The 24742-nt window shown below is 47.5% G+C and overlaps 1 long non-coding RNA gene across 2 annotated transcripts in view; it reads right to left on the reverse strand.

Moving 5' to 3' along the window:
• Positions 1-11113: 11113 nt before the first annotated feature.
• Positions 11114-24742, reverse strand: part of LOC103563955 (uncharacterized) — a 37835-nt gene continuing 24206 nt past the window's right edge. Inside the window, exons 3-7 of one of the 2 annotated variants that reach the window (XR_011531443.1) lie at positions 23526-23627; positions 18634-18668; positions 15664-16065; positions 15304-15520; positions 11114-13663 (exon numbers count right to left, since the gene is read on the reverse strand). This is a non-coding gene — a long non-coding RNA (uncharacterized lncRNA). Of the gene's footprint in view, positions 13664-15303; positions 15521-15663; positions 16066-18633; positions 18669-23442; positions 23628-24742 lie in introns of those variants that run through there. The other variant, XR_011531442.1, reaches the window with a different exon arrangement.

Here is a 24742-nt window from a genome sequence, read left to right on the forward strand (position 1 = left end):
TTTCCAGCTTGTTGACAGTCTGCCTTTTTGTTTTTTCAAATCATTTGGTCTCTTCATCTCTTCTGAATATTGGTCATGGGTCCTAGCTATGGTTTGATGTTTAGTGGCCTTAAATATATAGAAATAGACTTTCCTTCCACAAAAAAATGTGTCCTCTCCCCTTTTTCTTAAACCACATCATCTTCTTGGTCTAGCCTTTATTTTCACACTGTCTAGAGATGTGGGTACAAGAAATGTCCCTTTCCTCTTACTTCAACTAAAAGGAAATCAACAACATAAGCATGATGATATGAGGCAACCGGTACTCAGCCTTAGAGTCCCGAAGGTAAAAGGGATGTTGAAGACCGTGGTGAAGCAGAGAGCTCCTTCTTATCTAAAGGGCACAGCTCTGTGTGACTCCAGACAAGTTTCTCCAGGTGGGAATTTGGGTTCAGTGTAGCTAGACCTGCTTTTACCTGATTTTTATGTGAAATCTGATTTTTTTTTTAAAGATTGGCACCTGAGCTAACAACTGTTGCCAGTCTTTTCTTTTTCTTTCTGCTTTTTCTCCCCTAACCGCCCCCCTCCCCCCCCCAGTACATAGTTGTATATTTTAGTTGTGGGTCCTTCTAGTTATGGCATGTGGGACGCCGCCTCAGCATGGCCTGATGAGCGGTGCCATGTCTGCGCCCAGGATCCGAACCAGGGAAACCCTGGGCCGCCGCAGCAGAGCGCGCGAACTTAACCACTAGGCCATGGGGCCAGCCCCATGAAATCTGATTTTTAAGTGTTGGCAGCTAGTTCATGTGAGCCAATCCCATGTAGGCCAAACAAAGTCATCTTGGGGTCCATTCCGCCACAGGCTGCCAGTGTGCCACTTCTGGTAGAAGGACCAGAGTTTCAGCAAGCACAGTAAAAACATTCATCCGACACAGGGATTGGCATCTTCTCACTGTGAGAAGGTCCCCAGTGCCCAGCACAGTGCCTCACGTAGATGTGCAGTGAGTGTACGGGCCGTGATGGAGAGAGACTCTGCTGTGCTTGTTCAGGCCGTGGGCTGTGAGCCGCTTATTTCCCACCTGACCTCATTCGCGCCCTGTGTGAGATGTGAGTGCTGGACTGGAGCCGTATGATGCACATCTGGGGCCTGGAAGTGCCGTGAGCCTCTGCCCGTGAACCCTCCCTCACCCTTCCCAGCCAGACCCGCTCTCCCAGTGCTCAGCTCCAACAGCACCGTCGGCTGCCCCTTAGGAAACCTGGCTTTTCTCCCCTGACTTTTACTTTTGCGTATCCCTTTCCTAACCACCAGCTGAAGGTGCCCAAGAGCAAGAGCCGTGTGTCTCTCCCTTTGGGGTCCACAGACCAGGTGGGAATTCAGTTGTTCTCTGTTGTGTGGACGAGCTGACATTTTATCCTCAACAACCTTAGGAGAGAGAGGCTGTCATAGAACTGACAGCCATCACACACAAGTTAAGAATGCAGGTTCTTGGAACATGGTGGATTAATGACCTCCAAAAAGTTTTTCCTCGATAAAAGCCATGAAAAACTGGCACAAATTGTGAAAATCAACTTTTTCAGAACTCTGGCAATTAACCAGAGACTTGTAATAGTCTAGGAAGTGTTTATTCAAGAAAAAATGGTTGAATCTTAGTGAGAACAAGTGTTCACTTGACCTGTTCCCATAAGCCCCTCTGGTTCTGTGGAGGAACTCCCGGCCTGCAGCTCCAACAGGGTGAAGGGAGCCTGGCAGTCACTGGGGCGTGGGGGAAGAATGGGACTGGAGACCCTTCAAAGCCTCCTCCCAGAGAATTGTCATTATGTGATCTGCTTGGTATTTCTTGGAAGACCCCACGTGCAGGCTGTCTTTATTTGGCCTGACTTGGAGTTCACCCAGCGTGAAAAGTCTTTACCGTGGGACATTTGTCAAAACACTTATAGACTCTTGACTAACTTTGCGGCTGTCAGCTGGTGGACAGCAGTTTGCAATCAATAGGCTAACCAAAAAGCTTAAAAGGAAAAGCTGGGGATGTGATGTCCTTAGGGGCATTGAAAAGCTCCAACACATTTCTAGGAATCTAGAAGGGCACGTGCATGTGCAGGCCTCTGTGCAAACTCAGGAACCATCTGAGAAGGCGCTAAGCTCACGTCCGGCTGACCTTGAGGTTCTGTGCAAGCAGGAAGTGAATGCTAAGGCAGAGTTGTCAGCTGTCTTATGGAGTGTTGAACACATCTCCCAACATGCACATGAGCCCTTTGGCAATGACTGGAAGATTTAGTGGGTCCAGGCATTTGAGAAAGCTCTGTCAGTCACTGGTGAGCACTAATTTAACTGAGCAGAGACTTCAGTGGCCACATGTAACAAAGAGTACAGACTTTCCAGAATTCATTCAGAAATGTCATTAATCAAACAAACAATAACAACAAACAGCAAAAACAACACACCTAGATTTCCAGAGTTCACATTATATTATTTAAAATGTTCAGTTTTCAACAAAAGTTAGAAGTCATGCAAAGAAATAAGAAAATGTGGCTAATACACAAGAAACAAAGCAAATGACAGGAACCACCCCTGAGGAGGCCCGGGTGTTGGACCTACAGATGAAGAGTTTGAATCAGCTGTGTTGTGTGTTCAGCGTAGAGAATACCATGTGGGAAGAACTAAAGGGAAGTATGAGGACAATGTCTCATCCAATAGAGAATATCAATAAACAGAAATTTTATAGGTAACTAAATAGAAATTATAGAGTAGAAAAGTACACTATCAAATTAAAAATCAAGGGCAGATTTGAGCAGGCTGAAGATAGAATCAGTGAACTGAAGATAGGTCAATGGAGATTATCCAGTCTGAGGAACAAAATGAAATAGAGAATGAAGAGAAATGGACAGTGCCTAAGAGACACGAGGGCACTACCAGGCACGCCAGCATTGCACAGCAGGAGTCCCAGAATAAGAGAGAAGGAGCAAAGTATTTAAAGAAGTGATGGCCAGAAACTTGCCAGATTGGATTAAAAATGTTAAATTACACATCCAAAAGCTCAATGAACTGCAACTGGACAGACTCAAAGTTCCACATCAAGACCCACTCTAATCAAACTATACAGCCAAAGGCAGAGGGAGGATCCTGAAAGCAACGAGAACAGCAGCCCATCGTGTCCCAGGGAAGCAGTGAGATGCACAGTTGATTTCTCATAAAAACCATGGAGTCCATAAGGTAGTGCATGACATATTGAAAGTGTTGAAAGAAAAAGACTGTCACTAAGAATTCTATATCTAGCAAAATGGAGGAGAAAATTAAGACATTCACTGATAAATAAAACCTCAGAGAATTTGTTGCCAGTGCATTTGCCCTACAAGAAATGCTAAAGGGAGTCTTTCAGATTGAAATGAAAGGAAAAATTGAATTAGACAGTAAATTGAATCCACATAAAGAAATAACACCAGTAAAGTAACGCTATAGGCATATATAAAAGGCAGTATAAATGTATTCTTTTTTTGTAACTGTTTTTTGCCTATATGATTTAAAAGACAATTGCATAAAGCAATAATTATAAATCTCTGTTGATGGGTACATAATGTATAAAAATGTAATTTGTATGAGAATAACAGCACAGTTGAGACAGGCAGGAAGTGGAGCTATACAGAGCAAAGTTTTTAACTACTATTGAAATTAAGTTGATATTAATCAAAACTAGATTGTTACGAGCTTTTAATAGTAATCCCTAAGGCAACCACTAAGAACTTAAAAAAATATAATTGAAGAAATGTCAAGGGAATTAAAAAGGACACTAGAAAATATTTAACACAAAATAAGGCAGTAATAGAAAAATAGAGGAAAAATGCATGAAATATAGAAATTAGTAGCAACTGACATAGGTAAATCCTGCTGTATCAGTAATAACATTAACCGTATAAGAATTAAACACTCCAATGAAAAGGCAGAGACTGGTAGAAGGGATAAAAAATACTCCACTTTATGCTGTCTATAAGAGACACTCTTTGGATTCAAAGACATGGATATGTTAAAAAGAAAAGAATGTGGACAGATACGCCATGTGAACAGTAGCCGGAGAAAGCTGGAGTGGCCATGCTAATGGCACGCAGAATAGACTTTCAGACAAAAAGTGTTACTAGAGAGAGTAGGATATTTTATAGTGATAAGTCAACCCATAAAGATCTAAAAATTATAAACACGTGCATCTAGTAACAGAGAAACAGAACACGTGAAGGTGTGACAGGATGGAAGGGAGAAGCAGACACTTCAGCAGTGAGAGCTGGAGTCAGGGAGCGCAGCGTCTTGAGTCCCGGCTGTGTGACTGAGGCCCTGTGATCTGGGTCAGCTGTTTAACCTCTCTCTCAGGTGTAGAATGGGGGTCAGGACTGCTTCATGGGATCTGTTATGCGGGTTGGCTGGACTCACATTAAGCACTTACACCTGCCATGTGCGAGCACTCATTCGGTCTCATCTCATCATGACCCCCATTTAATAGCAGAAGAAACGGAGGCTGTGTAGGCAAAGTGGGTTGTCCAGGCTAATAGATGGTGAAGCCAGGAGTCAAAGCTCGGCCTGTTGATGCCACAGCCCCTTCTAATGGCTGCTCTGTCCTGCCTGGGCTGTGGGTCTGTGTTTCAGGCAGCTGTGTCTGAGACGCTGGTCCTCGTGTAAGGCCTCCCGGATGACTCTGGGCACGCAGACCTGGAAACAGTATTATCTCTGCTGGTCCGAGCTGGAGTTCCGCATGGAATCGGGACGGCCAGAGAAGGACTTCACCTGCAAAGCCCTTGCCAGGCACAAAGGGGAATGTGGTAGCCGTGTGCCTCCCACCGCTCACTCTCCCTGGTTGAGTCTCATGGGATTTGGTGTTTCAGCCAATGAATTGGAAAATGCCACTTGAGGAGCACATGCCCTGCCAGGTTCTATATCTGTGTTATATCACTTGATCCTCACAGTAACCCAGTGAAGAAGGGATTACTCCATCTATTTCAGAGTAGAGAGAAACAAAGAGTAGGGAGCTGTTTGCGGTTATGTGGCTGGGGGCGGGCAGTTCCGGGTGTGACACCCAAGTTGTAGGTCTGAAGCCCTGGCCCCTTCTGTCGGCCGCTGTCACTGCCTCAGCACCTGCTGTGCTCCTGAGAAAGAGGATGACCACCCCGCCCACCTTTCCCCAGTGGAGAGTTCACATCCTGGGCATCTGCATCTCTGTTCTCTTCCAGGACAGACAGAAGAGCTGGCCTACATCTCAACCAACGCATGCTGGTTTGACAGGCAGGAGAAGTCCGTGATGTGCCCTGGGTCCTTGGACGGCACCGTGCGCACCTGGGATCTGCACGAGGTGAGTGAGCCACCGGGGGGCAGGGGTGGCCAGGCAGGATGAGCACTGACCTGGTGCCCTCGGTCTCAGCGAGGCCCTTTGTCTTCATCATCTCCTTCAGTCATCGCAGGCGGCTTGTGAGGTGAGGAGCGGCCTGTGGCACAGGTGAGAAGTCTGAGCCGCAGTAGGCTCAGTCGCCAGGTGCTGGGTCCCGCCCGAAGCTTGAGTCTGACTGATGGCAGTGACATGCTCTTGGCTCTACTGTGCTGCCCCAGGGAGCCAGCGCTCCCCGAGGGGCCTGACCCAGGCCACCTGCACCCAGGGTGGCAGCTGCCAGGCTCCATCCTGTCGTGTCCACAGTGGGGCCGAGGCCATTCCCTGGGCATTTTTGCCCAGATAGTTGCAGCTTTTAGTTACCCCCACGTGCAAACTAGGTGTTAAAACCATGATAACTTGATTAGTATTTCAGACTCGGTTGGCACTTATAGTTAGAAAGTTTCCTGTCCCTTATCTCGCTTGATCCTCACAGCGGCCAAGCAGAGTTCGAGTAATCATCATCATCCTGATTTTGTAGAAGTGTAGACGAGACTGAGCAAGGGGAGGCGTTCTGAGTCTGGGGCCACGTGGTTCCCTGTAAACCCAAGGGTTCTGCCTGGGACCACACGTGGACCGTACCCAGCCTCCTCTGAGGGATCTTTTCCTGGAAAACTGTCTGTTACTTCACATTTTCAAATGCCCTGGACACCTAAAGGCACCTTGATTTATTAAGTAGGGGGCCTCCTGGTGAGGTGGGTGTTCATCTTGCCGTTGCTCAGGTTTGCTGGGGGGAGAGAGGGCAGGGGGGGACCCCCAGCTCCAGGAGGGTCCACCTCACTCCCCGTGGATGACCCCTCCTCTGGCCCCAAGAACAGGGCACCTTGGCTCTTAGCGACCACTGACTGTGACCTGTGTGACCTTCCTTCTCAGTCTGTGTGGGACAGCCAGGGGAGCAGCATTCTCGTACCCCTGTGCCAGCCTTGGGGTCTCTGCTCTGCTCAGACGTCATGTTGGAATCCGGGAGAGAGAACAGGTGTGACTTTGGTGACAAAAGTGCTTTGAAACAGCCGGCTGAGCCTGTGAGGCCACTGGTGGCTGCCGGTGCCTGAGCGAGTCTCTGAAAGTCGGGACGGATGCAGACGGCAGCCCAGGTCATCTCAGGGCTCCAGGAACTGGCACGGGCGCTCGGAAACGGAGGAAAGTGGGGGCTGGGGGGCAGGGCAGTTTCGGAATGAGTTACGGTTAGTTATAATTTGTTTACTTTTGAATCATAAAAGTGAAACACTATCAAGGCTTTTAGGTAAAAGGAAAAATGGGACTCAAAGATACTTCATAAGAAGTAGAAACATATCCCCCCTTCGCAGGTTCTTTTCCCAGAGCTAACCACTTTTTAAATCATTTCTCATTTTAGTTTTCCTGGCAGCCATCGATTGATCAATTTTTATATTTGATTAAGAGATTCTGCTCCTTGATCTGTATACTTCAGAGAGTATCTGTTGACTGTCTGCCTTACAGAAACATTTTTAATTTCTGGGAACTTTTCAGATTGTCTGGTTGCTCTTTTTTTGTTTAAAGGGTGCAGTTATTTGCAGCATCTCTCTTTCCTCCGTGGCCAGTTTTTCAGTTGCTTGTCTTGGTTCTTCTCTTTCACGAGTTTGGTTTCCCGCGTGCACGGTCATGGTCGAGGCTGTCACTTCGAGGAGAGGACTCTGGAGATGGACTGGCCTCGGGGGCTGGTTTCTGTCTCTCTGCAGTTTGTTGCCCCGTCCCCTGCGGGCCCTCCTGAGGAGGCCGGCCTCCAGCTGTGGACAGTGGCCACGGCAGGCTTGGCTTAGAGGCTTTCGGCAGGAAGAGCACCTGAAGGCTGCTCAGAAGTCCCACGGCGACCAAAACAAAAAGGCCTTGACTGGAACAGAGAGCTTTGCGCAGGGGTCGGCGGGCCTTCTCTGTAAAGGGCCCGACGGCGAGTATTTTAGGCTTTGCAGGCCATGTGGTCCTGTCACAGCGACTCAGCCATGATGTCATGAAACAGCAGCCATAGACAACAAGTAAACAAGAGAGCGGCTGTGTTCCGATACAGCCATATTACGGACACTTAAATGAGTGTCATGTAATTTTCTTGTCATGAAACAGTCTTTTGATTTTTTTAAACTAAAACGTAAAAATACAAAAATGGGCAGTGGGCCGGGTTTGGCTGCAGCCCAGTTTGCCGAACCCTCCTGTCAGGTGGTCATCGTTTCCAGCGTGGGACCGTCTCAGACGTCCAGAACACTCTACGGCTGTTCCACCTGGCTTCCCAACCTTAAGATGCTGTATGAGCAAATCTTCAACCTTATTTTATTTTTAAAAAGTCCACTCTGTTGGTTGGAATCGTGCAGGATGTAGACTTCCTGGGTTGGCCGTTTCAGTCAGCAGCGTGCATTTCTGTGCAATATGCATGTCTTTTCATGACTTGATCGCTCATTTCTTTTCAACATTGAATAATATTCCATTGTCTGCATGTTCCATGGTTTATTTATCCTTTCAAGGATAAGGATATCTTGGTTGCTTTCGAGTTTTGGCAATTATGAATAAAGTTGCTTTAAACATTCATGGGCAGATTTTTGTGTGGACATAAGACTGCTGCTCATTTGGGTCAGAGCAGTCACTGGATGGGGTGGGAAGAGTATGGAGACAGTAAGAAGATCAGGGGCTGCCAGGGTTGGGGGGCTGGCGGAGGTACGAATGGGGGGCACAGGAGCTTTGAGGGCAGCGAAACTGCTCTGTGATACCGTGATGGTGGGTACGTGTCATCATATATTGGTCAAAACCTGCAGAAGGTACAACAGAAAGAGTGGCTTCTAATGTGGACTGTGGCCTTCATTTCATGGTAATGGATCAATATTGGCTTGTCATTTGTAACAAATGTCCCCCACAGTGCAAGGTGTTAATAATCGGGGAAACTGAGTGTGGGGAGAGAGGCGGTATTGGGGAGCTATCTGTATTTTCTGCTCAATTTAACATCTACTAATTTTTTAAAAAATTCAACGCACACATTCTCATAAACATTTCAACAGTGTACACGTGTCTAGAGTAAAATTCCTAGTCTGCGCTCCTCCCTCCTAGTCCTTCCTGCTCTGCAACCACTGGTACCCGTGGGTCTGCGCCCTGCTGTGGTTGCACAGATGGATGTCAGCGCACACGCGTGTGTGATTACACAGGGAGGGGTTGGTTGTTAGAGAAGATTGCTTTTTTAAATTTTTTTAAGAAAAATGGGATCCTATTGCTCTTCTCCATAAGCTGCTTTTCCCATCCCTGTTGGTGGGCAGGCCTCACGCAGTTCCCGTCTGTTCTTGTGGTAACTTTCTCGTCTCGCCTCGCACGGGCGTGTCTGCTTTATCTAGCCATTTCTCCCTCCGTGAGAGCTCAGTGTCACAGGTTTTGCTGTTACACGTAGAGTGTTTGTCCACATATGCCGACGTCTTAGACCTTTTATGCTTTGGGTACATTTCTGTAAGTGGGGTTGCTGGTCAACTTCATCAGCAGTCTAGATTTTAATAAATACTGCCAGATTTGTGCTAAAAAGTTTGTAGTAATGTATACTTCCGCCAAGAGCGTGTGAGAACACTGGTTTCCCACATGGCTGCCAGCGTTACTTATAATCAGTATTTTTCGCCAGTCAGATATGCAGAATATTATCTGAGGTTCTCACTTTGTTGATTACCCGTCACTTGACCATGTTTGTGCTTTTCTGCTCCTATTCTTCGTCCGTTGGGGTGGGAGGGAGGAGGTTATTGGGAGGGATAACGGGACTGAAACGTCAGTTAACTCATTAACCCTCTCGGGCTGCTGTGTGCCTGATGGGCTGTGGTGCTTTCTCCACTTTTGGGTGAGCAAACTGAAGGACAGGAAGACGAAGCTGCGTCCCGCTCGTGGCCACTGTCCTGTGCAGCCGCCGGCTGGGACGAGGTGCCTCCACTCGAGTGGCAGAGACCCTCCAGGATTAGGCTTGCTGGGGCTTTGCTTTACAGAAGTTTAGTTTGTTTATGCTTCATCACAATTCTTTTCCTCCTTTTATGGTTTCGGGGTATCAGTGATTTAAAAGGCCCCCCTTACCCTCATTTGAAGTCTTTTTTCCCCTATATTTTATTCATATGTGTCTGTGTCTGTGTATGTATATGTATTTTTTTACACTTATCTCTAATTCATCAAGAATTATTTTGTATATGATTGGAAGTAGGATTTGCCTTTAGTTTCTTCCAACTAGATAGCTGTCTCAACATTGTTTATTGAATAAACCGCCTTTTCTGCACCAACTTACAGTGCCCCCTATTTTGCATATCAAATTACCCTTTATATTTGGGCCTGTGTTTAACTCTTCTCTGTTTTATTTATCTGCCTGGTGGTTGTGCTGCTATCATGTTATTTGAATAGCTTGTAATTCAGCTTTATAAAAGTTCTCAATATCTGATAGGGTAGGTCCTCTTTACGCTGGTGATTTCAAAATTTTCCTCGTAGTCACTCTCCCATATGAACTTTGGAACCATTTTTCTGAGGTCTAAAGCAAATGAAATTTGCATTCTGATTGAAATGCATTACATTTATAAATCATTTTGGAAAGGGTTGACATTTTACAGTGTGTTTGGCTGCACGCCCAGGTGGGTAGACAGTGCGGGACAGGTTGCTGAGAGACCAAAAAAAAGACTCAGAGACAGTGAACGAGACATATGGAGTTACATATGAAGGTCCAGTGGCGGCCGCTGGACAGAAATGTGCACCCACTACCGCCCCCTGGGAGAAGCTGGCTTAAGTAGGCAGAGGAACAAAGGCTGCCTGCTTGCCAAGGGGGATCGTCCCTGTGTGACCTGCATTCAAGGACCAGAGCCCCCACCCCTGACCCCAGGGCATCTGTGTTCCCTCAGACCATGGGATCTTTGTGCTAACTCTCCCACGAGAAACAGCTGGGTTGGCCAAGCCCAGGACTGTTATCATCGTGAGTGCTGGCAAACAGCCCAGACAAGGCACATCAAGGACGGATGGCTCTTAAAGGGCACGCAGGCTAGTGCCCCTACACAATGCGTTAAATCTTCCCATTGAGAAACATGGGCTTTTGTGTTTATTCAGCTCTTCGGTTGATTAGTAAAGGTTTTGAATAGTCTTTACTCCTTCTGTTACACTTATTCCTAGCTTTTTATATTTTGTTGTTAATAATAGCTAGTAAGTTGCTAATGATATGATAGTAATAAGAATGGGATATTTTTCCATTTCTATCTTGATATTCTGTGTATGAATTAAAACCACGATGTTTTGTATTTGTATCTTGTATCACCCAGTTCAGTAAAGTCTCATAATAGTATTTTTAGATGTCCTATATTTATAATAATATCACCTGAAAATAATAATTTCATCATATATTTTCTGATGTTTGCATTTATTATTTTCATTCCTTACTCCTTAGCTAGGATTTCCAAAACCATTTTGATTAATAGTGGCGGCATTTCTGTCTTGTTCCTGACTCTTTTCTAGGTATGCCTTTAGTTCTTCTCTTTTGATTTTTATTTTATTGTGGTAAGAACACTTAACATGCAGTATCCGCCTTCTTAACGGATCTTTAAGTGTACAGTAACCACAGGCACAGCGTTGCACAGCAGGTCTCTAGAGCTCCTCATCCTGCCTAATTGGAACTTCATACCCATTGACAGCACGTCCTCACCGAAACTTATCTCTCGTCTCTTTGATAATAGCCATTTTAACAAGTCTGAGTGGTAATCTCATTGTGGTTTTGATTTGCATTTTCCTGATGATTAGTGATGTTGAGCACTGTTGACTATTTGCATAGTCAACAAATAGTCCTTAGCCCTTTTTTTTTTTTTGTCCTTAACAGTTTACATCAATGTGAGATTTCAGTTGTACATTATTTCTTGTCTGTCACCATGTAAGTGCTCCCCTTCACCCTACGTGCCCACCCCCCACCCCTCTTCCCCAGTAACCACTGAACTGTTCTCTTTGTCCATGTGTTTGTTCACATTTCACATGAGTGAAATCATCTGGTGTTTGTCTTTCTCAGTCTGCCTTATTTTGCTCAGCATAATAGCCTCTAGGTCCTTCCATGTTGTTGCAATGTTCCATGGGATGAATTTGTCTTCTTTCTGGCTGAGTAGTATTCCATCGTATATATACACCACATCATCTTTATCCAGTCATCAGACGATGGGCATGTGGATTGTTTGCATGTCTTGGCTATTATGAATAGTGCTGTGATGAACATAAGGGTGCAGATGTTACTTTGGGTTGTTGATTTCAAGTTGTTTGGGTAGATACCCAGTAGTGGGATAGCTGGGTCTTAGCCCATTTTTTAATCAGGTTGTTAGTTTTTTGCTACTGAGTTGGAGGAATCCTGATATATAAAGAAATTAACCCCTTATCTGATACATGGTTTGCAGATATTTTCTCGCATTCCATACATTGCTTGTTCATTCTGTTCACTGTTTCCTTTGCTGTGAAGATCTCTTTTGAATTTTATATTTGCTTCAGTGCCTGGTACATACTTTCTATTATCTAAGTGTCCTATGTTACTTAGAGATTTTTTAAGAATCAGAAATGGCTGTTAAAATTTGACAATAGGTACCAGTGCTTTTTGGACATTTGTTATTTCCTATGGCTCCTCAGTTTTAATTTGAAAATATAATAAATTATTTGAACTAGCCTAGCATTTCTGGAATCAACCCTGATAGATCACAGTACAGTCACGAACTGCGAAACAACATTCCGGTCAAGATCAGACTGCACATACGATGATGGTCCCGTAGATTGGGACCGTGCGGCCTAGGTGTGCAGGAGGCTCCACCATCCAGGTTTGTGTAAGTGCACTCTATGGTGTCTGCACAAGAACAAAACCGCTTAATGACGCATTTCTCAGCACGTGTCCCTGTTGTTGGGCGACACATGACTATAGATAACTCTTTCAATATATTGCTGAGGCTCTGAATAATACTACTTAAACATTTTTCATCTCTATTCATGTCGTATTTGTCTATATTTTGTTTTGTTGCTACTTTCACAGAATGCATCAGAGAGCTTTCTAACATTTTCTATAATGAAAATAATAAAAGGAATGTTACAGGAATTACTGGTTTCTCAAAGGCTGGAGGAATCGCGTGTGAAGCGTCTGGCCTGTCTCTGTCGTGCTGGTTTTACCAGCCTTTTCTGTCTCCTCCGTAACTCCCCTCTGTCCAGGCTTTTACCTGTTCTGCAGCCAAGCTGAATCACTTATGTTTTGCTAGAAAATTATCCTTTCTAAATTTTCAAACCTGTTGCCTTCCCTCAGCCTCCTGTTGGCCACGGCTCTCTCCTCTCCCTCCTGGCTATGGTGGTCCTTTCTCACCCTCACTGTGGATGGGTCTTTATATACTACTGGGCTCAGTTTGCCAGTCATTTATTTAACTTTTTTTGGATCTATATTCAGGAATACATTTTTAAAATATTGATTTGTAAAAGTTCATGACAGTTCTTTTGAAAGAAATAACTAAAAGCATGGCAACATTTGGCCGTCACTTCACAGATTAGTGACAGAAATTGAGATGTCACTAACGTTGCAGTTGTACGCAGCTTAAGGGTCAAAGCTCTGAAAGCTTGTTAGAAAAACCAACTGTGCCTGTCCCCGTTTCCCCAACCCCAGAGACAGTGCCATTGCCCTAATCAGGGGTACGCGGCAACTAACGTTGGCATCTGGTGAGTTCTGTGCAAGGTGATTTTTCTCTTTCCTCCTCCCACTTCCACACAGGGTGACCTTCCTGTCCCCAAATGACTATATGTATTGTCTATGTTATCATAATTATGTAAATGTTTTTACAGCTGAGCCATCAGGTAGACGAACATTTTTCTTTTCCTGAATTAATAATTATTCCTTTTTAGAATTTCTCTTAGTTTTCTACGTACTCACAATATTCTCCTTCACATTTTTGACTGGTTATACTGATTTTCCATGCTACATTTTATCTCTGTTCCCTGGAGAATTCCAGGGTCTGAGTTTGTCTTTTTCTACCATCAAAGTATCTGGTGCCACTGGAAGCCTCTGGCTGTCCCCAGCCCCACGTCCCTCATCTCCGTGGCTGGTGTGGAGTTGGGGACACTGGGTGGCCACCAGTCAGCATGGATCTGCTCCCTTCTGCTGGCCACTGCCTTCCATTCTGAGATAGGAGGGGTCTCACCACTGCTTCGCCCACTCCAGCCACCAGCCCTAGGGACGTTCCGCATCCTCCGAGACTTGCTCGCCGTCAGCCAGTCCCTAGTGCTGAGTTCCTTCCGAGATGCTCACATTAGCTGTGTCAGCGGCAGAAGTCAACTCTTGATTTGTTGATCTGAGGGGAAGAAAGAGACGGATGAGAGAATACTGAGCTGTCTTGATTGGGAGAAGAGAGCTCATGGTAAAGTGATGACACGTGGTAGGAAAAGGGTCATCACAGCCCCAGATTGGGACGAGACCTGGCGTGGCAGCTCTGGGGAACTTGGGAGGAGCAGTTGGTGGACTGTGCCTCTGATGCCCTGCCTTCCTGTGCCGGGGCGGGCCCACAGTGCCCGGGCTCCTTACCGCTCTGTCCAGTTTTCAGAATCCTGGGAGAGAGCCTGGAATCGACCCAGCTCGGGCCACCTGTTTTCCTCCGGGCCAGGGGACAAGACTGGGCCATGGCCAGGGCTGGCCCGAGGTGCCGCTGCTGCGCACGCTGCAGAGGAGGAGGTCCTGAGTGGGACAGCCGCGGAAATGCAGCAGGAGCCGTTCCCGTGCGCAAGCCCAAACGAGCTTATCTCCAGAGCTGCTCCCCGAGGACTGAGCGGGGCGCTCCGCAGGCAGGTTCCCCGTGTGCAGCTGGGCGAGGCCAGGTCCGAGCGTGGTGTCCATGTGGATCCCGCTCCCCTGCCCAGCCTGCCTCCAGTGAGCTGGAGGTGGCCGCTGGAAGAGCTTCAGACACCATGCCAGTGTGCGCTGGACCCCACCTGCGGCCTCTCGGTGATGGCGCCAGCCCCCAGGAAGTCTCTGTACCCACTACGCTCAGCCACCGCTCCTCCAGGACAGTCCTCTGCCGTGAAACCTCACTCCTGTGTGGGTTCCCTCCCGTACTGTGGATCCTGTGAGGGGGGGTCGCGCCGTTTTCACCTGCGTGACCCCAGTGTGCACTCGGCGATGGCTGAGCAAATGAGAAGGACACATTTATGAAATCCCTGGGCCCTCTATAAGTGGCTCTTGAATTTTGTTGCTGCCCAGGGCACGGAGATCTGGTCGGGCCCTCGACAGCCTGCTGCTCTGGTGAATTTGGTGACCTACCCTCGGCTGCAGCTGGTTGTCACCGTGGACGAGCAGGGCCTGATCAAAGCGTGGAAGGCGGGGAACGGGTGGGAGTGGGCCTCCTTCTGCCTGCCTAGGTGCTCGTCTGCGCTGGGGGCCCCTTCCTGCTGGTGAGTGACTGGTTCTCAGGAGCCTCTGCAGGTACCAGCCGTCTCCCAGCCACGGGTACAAAAGTTGAGTGCAGGGCCACAGAGGATCGGAGCCCTGTGAACCCTCTGCCCTGGGTGGGCCATCGGTGTTGCAGCCTAAGAGTAAGGGCGGGCTGGAAGGGGACCGTCCTGGCTCTGCTGCTGCACAGCTCCCGCCACCTGGTGGGAGCTGATGAAAATCCTGTCTGGAGAAAGATGACGTCAGCCAGGCCTCCCGTTCTCTCTGTTTCCGCACATACTGAAAGCTGACTAGGCACATGGGGAGGTAAGACCGGCCGAACCAGAACCAGCAGGATAAACAGGAGAGGACGTCAGGAGAGCCACGGGGCTCCGGAGAGCACGCTCATCACACACAGACGTGGGGACACCTGCGGCAGCTGTGTTCTCTGAGAAATTTTAGCAGAGAGCTTAAAGCTATAAAAAGTGATGTGTCAGAAAAGAACCAAGTAGAAATCCTAGAGTAGAAAAACTGAATAACAACGGTTCAGAACTCAGTGGGTGGACTCACCAGCGGGCTGGAGAGCTGAGTGACACAAAGGTCAGGGAGGCCGGGAGCCTGGGGTCCGCTGGCAGTGCTCCGCTTCTCGGAGAAGCTGGCGAAGGCGCGCCATGTGATAATGCAGGGTGCTCTCCGTCTGTGTCCTGTGCGGTTTTCCCCGTGTTCTCTCCATCAGTTAAAAAGCTATGGCTAGGGAGGAGAATTGGTGGACTGGGACACAGATGACCTGGAATGACGAGGGGTGTCAGGAGTGGTGGCTCAGAGAGCTGCTGAGAGACGTGGCCCACGCCTCCAGACATTAATGGCACAGAAATCACCGGTGGATCTGGTTTAAATGCAGATTCTGATCCACTGGGTCCCCGGGGGTACCTGAGATGCCAACTTTTTAACGAGCTTCTTGGGAATATTGATGCTGCCAGTCCACGGAGCACACTGAGAAGAAGGTCATAAAGGATCCCTGAAAACCGCCAGTGTGTGTTTATTTGATATCCTGGGAGTAGGTGAGGGAGTGAGAGGGGCAGAAGCCACATCTGAAAAGGGAATGGCAGATACGTTTCCTAAATAGAGTAAGGACATTAATCCCTGGAAGCAAGGAGGCCTACAAACCCCAAGCAGAGCCAATAAAAATAAGTCTGAAATATGGACCCATCAGAGTGAACTGAGATGCTGGATACTAGGAAACATCTATTCAGCAGCAGCCACAGGAAAGAAAACCACCTCAGTGTCCAGCTTTGTAACAGCAGCACTGGACACTGGAAGACGCCAGGACATCTGGAGAGAAATAACAAGAGTCTATAACAGAAAAAATATCCTTCAAGAATGAAGGTGAAATAAAGACATTTCAGGTAAACCCAGAATCAAGAAAAATCACACAGATTTGATTTACCTAAGAAATGAAAAATATATGAACCATAGAATATTATAAGATTAACACACATGGAAAATTATGAGAGAACACTGTATCTTATTAAAACAAAGCATTGATATCAAGTTATATGAAGCATAAAAATGTAGTTTAAAAATAGGTACAGATACAAATAATCAATTCATAGAAAAAAGTACAAATGACCAATAATATGTAAGGGTGGGAAACCAAACTAATAATCAAGAAAGTGACACTAGAATGAGATTTTTCACCTACCAGGTGAGCAAACATTTTTCAGGACTGGTATTATGACAATTTGGCTGAGGAGAAATAGATATTTTTATACATGGTCAATAAGAATGTAGATTAAAGCTTTTATAAAAAGCTTGGGTTTTTTGCCTGTTAAAGTTTTAAATAAGATACTCTTTGACCTCATAATTCCAGTTCCAAGACTCTCTCAGGGGGAAAGACTGGCATTTGTGCAGGAGTGTTCATTGCAGCATCATTGTTCATAGCAACAAAGTTTGTAACTAACCTAAATGTCTGTCAGAACAAGAGGAAGCAGACAGTCGTGGAAGAACGTCCTCTGACACGGACAGGTTTCCGAGGCGTGTTTTGGGTTGAGCTCAGAAAAGGTAGTTGCAGATTCTGCGCCAGCGCACGGAGGGAGGGAGGGCGCCAGAGCCCTGTGAGGAGGGCGAGGGGCTCTGAGACCGTGCACGATGTTGGAATACGCTCACTCCTGATACTGAACCTGAAGTGAGTTCGCTCACCCGCTGCGCAGCAAGCCAATCTCTGACGCCAGGTGTAGTGGAAGAAAGTAGGACTTTATTATTGCACTGAGCAAGGAGAGAGGGCAGCTAATGCTGAAATCCCAAACTCCCCAAAAGCTAAAAGGAAGGGTTTTTATCTGGGGTTTTAGGTAGGGGAGGGGGAACATATGGCCTTGCTGGTTGGGGCTTTCCCACCAGGCTGTAGCTCCTTGGTGGAAGGAGGAGATAACAAATCCAGGTGGTTGTCCTTGGCCAGCTGTCTCCATGGAGGATAGTGGATCCTGGAGCCAGGAAGCCAGGGAGGAGGAAGGAATGAGTGCTTTGGTTTTAATGCCATATGTGCTGGGTTTAATATATGGAAACCAATATCAGGGCCGGTATCACTCTGACTGCAGAGGAGCTGACCCTGTGCCAGGTGTGGACGCAGGCGGATGCTGCTCTCCGTGCCCCCTCTGCAGGCTGCCTGTGCCCAAGGGGTGCTCCATGCGCTGGCCGTGCCCCAGCTGCAGCTGCTCTCCAGAGCGAGCTTATTCTCTGCTAGCCCCGCCGGCCTCCTCTGCTCTCCTGACTGCCAGTGGGTGCTCATGTGGACCCAGAATTCAGACGTGGGCCCAAAGGTCAGTAGCAGCCGTGACCCCTTCCCCAGGGCCTGGTTTCTGTGCATAAGGGGGTGGGCTCTGTGCCCCAGCCTTGTGGGATGCAGTGGGAGGGTGGCTTCTCATGCAGGACCAAGCCCGAAGCCCACGAGGAGGGGGATGTCGAGTTGTCGAGGCTGTTCACAGCAGTGACAGCCTTCTCAGGGCCACTGGCTGAGTCAGCAGCGGTGCTGGTCCCTGTCCCCAGATCCTCTCCCCAGCACCTCTGCTCTTTCCAGGCTGCATGGGCTGGAAGGGGTCAGTGACGTGGCTGGAGAGGGCAGGGTTCAGTTTTGAGGGGGTTTGGGGCCTTAGGAACATCCTGGTGGCAACACTCATGAGACATTTGGTGGCCTGAAGACAGAGCTTCAAAGAGAGCGAGGACGAGAGTCTGCAGGTCAGGCACGGAGGAGAGGCTGACAGCATGGGGACAGCATCCGTTACCTGGAGAAGGTACAACAGAAGCAGCGTGCTGCCGTGTGCCTGCATGTCACTGGCCTCTGCGAGTGGGTGCCTCTGCCGGTGCCCCAGTGCTGTGTGAGCCGGGGAGAGCACCAGGGATTTGTGGGCTCAGAGATGTCCAGTCCAAGTGCCAGGGCCTGAACTGGAAAACTAGACCAGACAGCTGGGGAGGGCCTTGAGAAGTGCTGGGGCCTGGCGGACGGGGAAGGACAGAGGGAGAGGAAGAGCAGTGGCAGAGCTAACCGTGATTCAGTGATTCCTTTTTTTAAAAGAAAGCAACCCCCTCCCCCAAATACACATTCTCTCTCTCTCGGCACTTTTGAATAATTGATGGGTTAAATAGAAAATCTAAGTAGAAATTATAAACTCTCAAAAGAGGAATAGGAGATAATTTTCTTAATTGGAGAAAGGGAATCTAAAAGACTCAGCAAACGTGCTTAATGATGAGTCGTCAGAAAAACATTTCCACTGACGCTGCGAACGACATAAGGGCGACATCTGTCACCACCGTAATCAAGTAACGCCCTGGCAGTGCTGATAAATTAATGCTGTTTACAAATAAAATTGAATTCTAAAAAGGTGAGAAAGAAAGAGGTGTACTTACCATAATTTCTAAACAGTACCCTCTCCTTTAGAAACCTAAGAAAATCATTAGAATTAGTAAGCGAAATTCTGCACGATTGGTGTACAGGTTATCTACATATTGAAAACAACGTACCCACAATTAGAAAATATGATAGGAAAAGTATCCCCTTCATAGTAACACCAGAAACTATGATATCTTGGAATAATCTTTTTTTAAAAAAAAAACCTTTGTGGAGAAAAAACACAAAGCTTTTCTAAAGGAATAAAGAATAAGGAGATATTCCACATTCATGGATGGAAGAATTACTGTTTTACAGAGGCCATACACTGAAAGGAAAACCAATAAAATTGCTACCGTTTTAAAAATAGAAGGTAAAAAGTGATTATAAGATGCACACGGAGCTATAAAAGCACAGGGGTAGCGAAGACAGTCTTGTGGAGACGAGCGTGGCGGACGGGCGAGACCTGCCTGCGAGTTATGAAGATGAAACTGAAGCTCAGTCACCGAGACAAAGTGCTGTCAGTGCACGAACAGACACGCGGCACGGAGGATCGAGAAACAGACCCGCGTGTCTCTGGAAATCTGATAAACGATATAGGTGACATTTCAAGGCAGAGTGGAAAGATAATGCTTCAGAGTAAATGATCTTGGAAGGACTAGCTATCCAAACAGAATAAAATCAGGTTCTTTCCTCATACCATGCACAAAAATACATTTCTCATGTGTGAAGCTTCTAAACAAAAAAAGCTTAAATTATAGGAAGAAAATTTTAAAAGGGGAGGCCTTTAAAGCAGGATTAAATAATACAAAAGCAAAACCCATAACAAAGGAGTCTATATGAAAATATAAATCTTTTGTACAAGTGACCCCATAACCAAAGACTTGCTATTGACAGCAACCCCAAAAATGAGCTAACAAGAAATGTAATTTACAGAAGAAGAAACCAAACCAAACCCTAAAATATAGGATAAAATGCTCAAAATCATTAGTAATTACAGCAAAATGATAATGACATGTCACTTTAGACTATTAGGCTGGCCAAAAAAGGGGGGAAATAATAGAAAGCTCAACAATGCCAATGTTTGTGGGCATTTTGGGGATACAAGACCCTAACGATGGCAGCGGCCTCCACCCCGTTCACAGTCTGAAGGTCTTTGGCCAAACCAGGGTGTGTTCCTGAAGTGTGAACCCCTCTAGTACAGGTTCGGGGTGACCATTTCTCAGCTCCCCACATGCCCCCGCCTCATGTCCTGGTCCGGTCCACACCGAGGCTGCCGTCTCTGTTACCCCTGCGTGGCAGGAGGCCTGGTTTAATCCAGAGCTCCTTTACTCTGAGAGTAGTTCTTGGAGGCCTTGCTCAGTGTGGGATCGACTCCCAGGCCCCTCCAACTGACATCATCTAGCTCCCAGGGGAGTGACACAAAGCCCGATTATAGCCCGCAGGGTGTGCCTCAATCAGCTTGAAAAGTGGGCGCAGCCTGGTGCAGATGGGGTGCCAGCCACGAGAGAGAGGGAAGTGGTGGAGGGAATTTGAGAAGGTGTCAAGTTTGGTGTCCCAACCCCTCATGTCCTCCCATTAGATACAACTCTCCTGCTACATTACAAGGTCTCCTGTCCCCCAGCCTCCTTCCGTTGAGAATGAAGCCATCCTCATGCTGGACAAGGCTCTCAGAGTCCCCGGGTTGGTGACCACATCCTCCTCGGAAGCCTCTGGCAAGAGTGTTAGTGAAACGAGACAGAGCCCCCGCCGGCCCCCCTTGGGCGGTCTGGGCTGTTAACGTGCGTGGGAGGTGACCCAAGCCTTCACCGCCAGGGTGGCCGCCCACAGTTGTGGTAGTTTTCCTTGCTCACTGAAAGTCACTGCTGGAGACAGAAGTTTAGAGACACCCCGGCTACCTGCCTCGGGTCCAGACACACCCATCTCCTCCCATTAGGTGCGAGGAGTCCTGGTCCCTGAGGTGTGTCAGTTATAACCTCAGTCAGCAGGGTCACTCCTTTCTCTGCCTGTTGGGCCACTGACAAGGAACAGAGTCGCCGGTGGTAGTCACAGCTCCCCCTGCTGTGAGCCTGACAGAACTGTCTCCACTCCTACCTCCAGGAACAGGACCTGTCACCCAGAGCCCACGGCTGCACGAACGGGAAACGAAAACTACCCAAGTGGGCCGCTGGGCGTAATATTACAAGGGGCCGCTCCCACACCTGTCAGTCGCCAGACTCGTGTGTTCTAGCTAGAGTGGCACCATCAGTCCTGGGTTCTTGGTTCAGAGTGCACACCACGTCCTGGGTCGGAAGATGGTAGGCAAAGCTCACTCAGTATTGTCCCCTCAGCTGGCACCTTAGCTGAGCTGGCCGTAGGCCATCCCACCACTGCATCAGGCCGGTGACTTCTGGATGATGGGGACTGACAAGATCAATGTGCTCCGTCCTCGTGAGCTCACTGTCACACCTCCTTTGGTGTAAAATGGTTCTCTGTTCTGAGGCAGTATTGTGGGCGATGTCACAGGTGAGGCATTCTGCAGGTCTTTGGGTGCTGGTGCTAACAGAACCGAGGGCAGGGTCACAAGGATGAAATACTGCCCGTGATCCATGGTGTCAAGCCAACAGCTCTGCATCAGTCTGCTGCCAACTGGACAGCCCTTCAGTGAGGGCAGCAACTGTGCCAGTCTTCATGGGGGTGCCCTTTTCATTGGGCCCATACAGAGCCGTGATCCCTGCCACTCTGTTCATGAGCCTTTGCACAAGGACCGGGTTGGCGAGAAGAGTGCATGGCAGCCCAAGGACATCATGCTGCCCCCAGTTACTGTGAGCCTCCTGTAGTGCATGGTCTCTGGTGGGCTCTCAGGTGAGATACGAGGACCTGCGTGCTGTCTGCCCACCCATGCCTCTTCCTCATACCTCCTGGTCTGGTCCTTCCGGGCCTGACCAGCCAAGCCATTTGCCACCACCAAGGCAGTGTACAGCTGTACCTCCAAGGAGTTCTCCTCCCGTTGGATGGATGACTAACTGGGCCACTCTCAGGTGGGCCATTTGAAAGCCTTCCTTTCATACTGTCTTTGAGTGACATCCCCAGACAGTGCTGTAATGAGGCGGCAGTGTGCAGCAGGCCATTTCCAGCGAACGCCCACGTAATGAGGCAACCTAGCTGTGATTCGCACCCGAGTCCTTTCCTCCTGTGCTGGTTACTTGTAGGAAGCTCCCCGCCCATGAGGCATGGGTGCTAGGTGAGGGAGATGCAGCAGAGGTAGGTGATGTGGGGTCTGGGTCGCCTGTTCCCGTCATTTACTTGGTCCTTAGGTCCCACTTAAGCCCAGTCCCAAGTGGACCACTACACAATAGATCGCTGCTCTGCGCACCAGATCTTATGATTCACCGGATCAGAACGCGTCCAGCCCAGGATGGGAAACTTTGTGTTCTGTGTTTGGGAGACTTCTCGCCACCGGGGCACAGGAGCTGCTCTTGAGACGACTGGTTCTCTTCTGTAGAGGTGCAGATTTACTCCAGACACACTCGTCTGCTGTGGGTCTGCTCCATTGGAGCTTTCCAGATTCCAAACAGCATCCTTACCTACCAGAGATATCTGTAGCACCATGCGACCTGCCGGGTTATACAACCGAGGAGGAGGGCAGCCTGTGCCGTGGCCGGGATCTGTTACTCTGGGCCCCTGAGAATTTGGCAGCCTTTGGGGTTACTCAGTAAATGAACCAGAGGATTCCTAAGTTTGGTACTTGTTTCCTCCAAATAAAAATCCCACAGAGGCCCCCAAGGGCTCTTTTGTTGTTTCTGCTCTAGTGGTGAGATCTCCGAGGCACAGCAGCTTGTCCTCCGCCTGAGAAGGAACCTCAGCCTCCCCAGTGCTGGTTCCCCTGGCAAATGGCCATGGGTTCCTCTGAGAAGGCGCTGGAGGAATGTCGACTGCGTATATTGGTGGTAGAGTTACAGGAACTTAAGGGGAAGTGAACTTCCTTTCAGTCAACGTGCTCTGGGGCTGTAAATTTGGAGCTGGAAGCTGCCTATGGGGTCTTAATTTTTCATTGAGGTGGAAGACATCTAGTCCACTGGTTCTGTTTACGTAAGTAAACCAGCACCCTCAGCGCCTCTCCATTTCTATCACCCCCAGGGAATTGTATCAACCACCTGCAGGTCAAACCACCTTACTGCCACTCCAACGCTGCTAGACCTTAGTTTGCTGGGATGGCTTCAGGTTTACCCAAGAGATGTTCCTGAATCAAACATGAGTGCCTCGTGCCAATAAACGATCTCCTCTCCAGTCTTAAATTCTACTTTCCTTCATTTAACACCAAGATCTCCTTTACACACACTCCCCAGGTCCTATTATTAGGCAAGTCCTCTAATTCTTTTGCTATGTAAGCATTTCTTCCCAAAGCAGGGTTGTATTTCTCTGTCCAGGCTCTGCTGATACCTGACTCTTGCTATCAGCCTAGAGGCCATGAGGAGTAAGGGGCAGCTCCTGAGAACAACATCATCACTCAAGGCATCCACGTCAGGTGACGCTGAGTTCCCCTGGTAATGTGGAAGGGGCTGTTTTTGCCATCAGGAAGGGCTCAGGGAAATCTGGGGGCGGGGTGGGTGTCAAGATTCTCAGAGTGTCCACTCAAATATCCCAATCCCAAATCTCGGGGTGTTCCTCTTTCTGTGTCTGGGCGATTTTTACATAAGGACCTGCCGAGGCTGTGCACTTAGGCTCCTTTGTGGCTCTGCCACCTTCATAATCAGATCCTGGGCCAGATTTTCAGCAGTCAGCCCTGCGGGGCAGGAGAGAAGGTTCTCGGCTTTCAGAGGATACCTTAAGTTGGAGGATGGCTGTCATTTACACTTCGTAAAATGACATGGTGTAGTATGTATTTCATCCAAGTACTAGAGGGGAAATTAATTTCAGAGAGGTCACTGACCAAGAGGGAGAAGGAAGCAGGAGTTACAGCGAATCGAAGAAGGTACACAAGGTTTCCTTCCCAACGTGGACATCACACCTGCAGCTACAGAACACGCTTTCCCTGCAAGTACACAGAGCACATTTACAAACAATGACATATACTGGAAAATAAGTCAAGTCTCCATAAACTTTAAAGAATTAAATTACGTTCAAAGTATGTTAATGCAAAGTATGTTCTCTCACCACAATGAAATTATTTTAGAAATAAATGACAAAAATATAATCATAAATCCCCATGTTTTAGAATTAAAAAGTATACTACAAAATAACCACGTCAAAGAATACATTGAAAAAGAAATTTGATAATTTTTGAACCAAATGATGAAGAAATATTATGAATCCAAATCTGCAGAATGCAGCTAAACCAGTGTTAGATGATACTTCATAGCCTTGAGTGCCTATACTGGGGGGAAAAGGGCTGAAAATTATTGAGCTTCCATCTATTTCAAAATGTTGGAAAAAACAGGAAAATAAACTTAAAATTGAAATGAAATAATAAAAATAAGTTCATAAAATAGAAAAAAAATGAGGAACAAAAAAGATTAAAATTTGGCTCTTGACAATACTAATAAAATTGACAACTCCCTAGCAAGACGAAAGAACATAAAAAAGAGAGAGAGGAGCCAGCCCAGTGGCTTAGTGGTTAGGTTCACATGCTCTGCCTTGGCGGCCTCCAGTTCACGGGTTCGGATCCTGGGCACAGACCCATACACTGCTCATTGAGCCATGCTGAGGTGGCATCCCACATAGAAGAAATAGAAAGACTTAACAACTACAAGATACAACTATGTACTGGGGCTTTGGGGAGGGAAAAAAAAGGAGGAGGAAGATTGGCAACAGATGTTAGCTCAGGGCCAATCTTCCTCACCAAAAAAAGCATACCTTAAAAATAAAAAGAGAGAGAGCACAAAAGTCAACAGTGGGAATGTGAAAGAGGACATTACTAAGAAGAATAGCAGAGGATATTATAAATAATTATATACCAATAAATTCTTAATTTGGATGACATGGATAAATTCCTAGAAAAGGATTACCTACCAGAAGGAATAGGAAAGCTGAATAGTCCTATAGTCATTAAAAATAGAATTGAATTAATAAAAAAAAAAAGAATTGAACAGAGTTGAGAGTTACCCCAAAAACTGACAGAGAAGATAGATAGATGGCAAATAAGCCCGT

The sequence above is a fragment of the Equus przewalskii genome, chromosome 22 (genome assembly GCF_037783145.1).
Source record: "Equus przewalskii isolate Varuska chromosome 22, EquPr2, whole genome shotgun sequence".
In the NCBI taxonomy this organism is placed as follows: domain Eukaryota; kingdom Metazoa; phylum Chordata; class Mammalia; order Perissodactyla; family Equidae; genus Equus; species Equus przewalskii.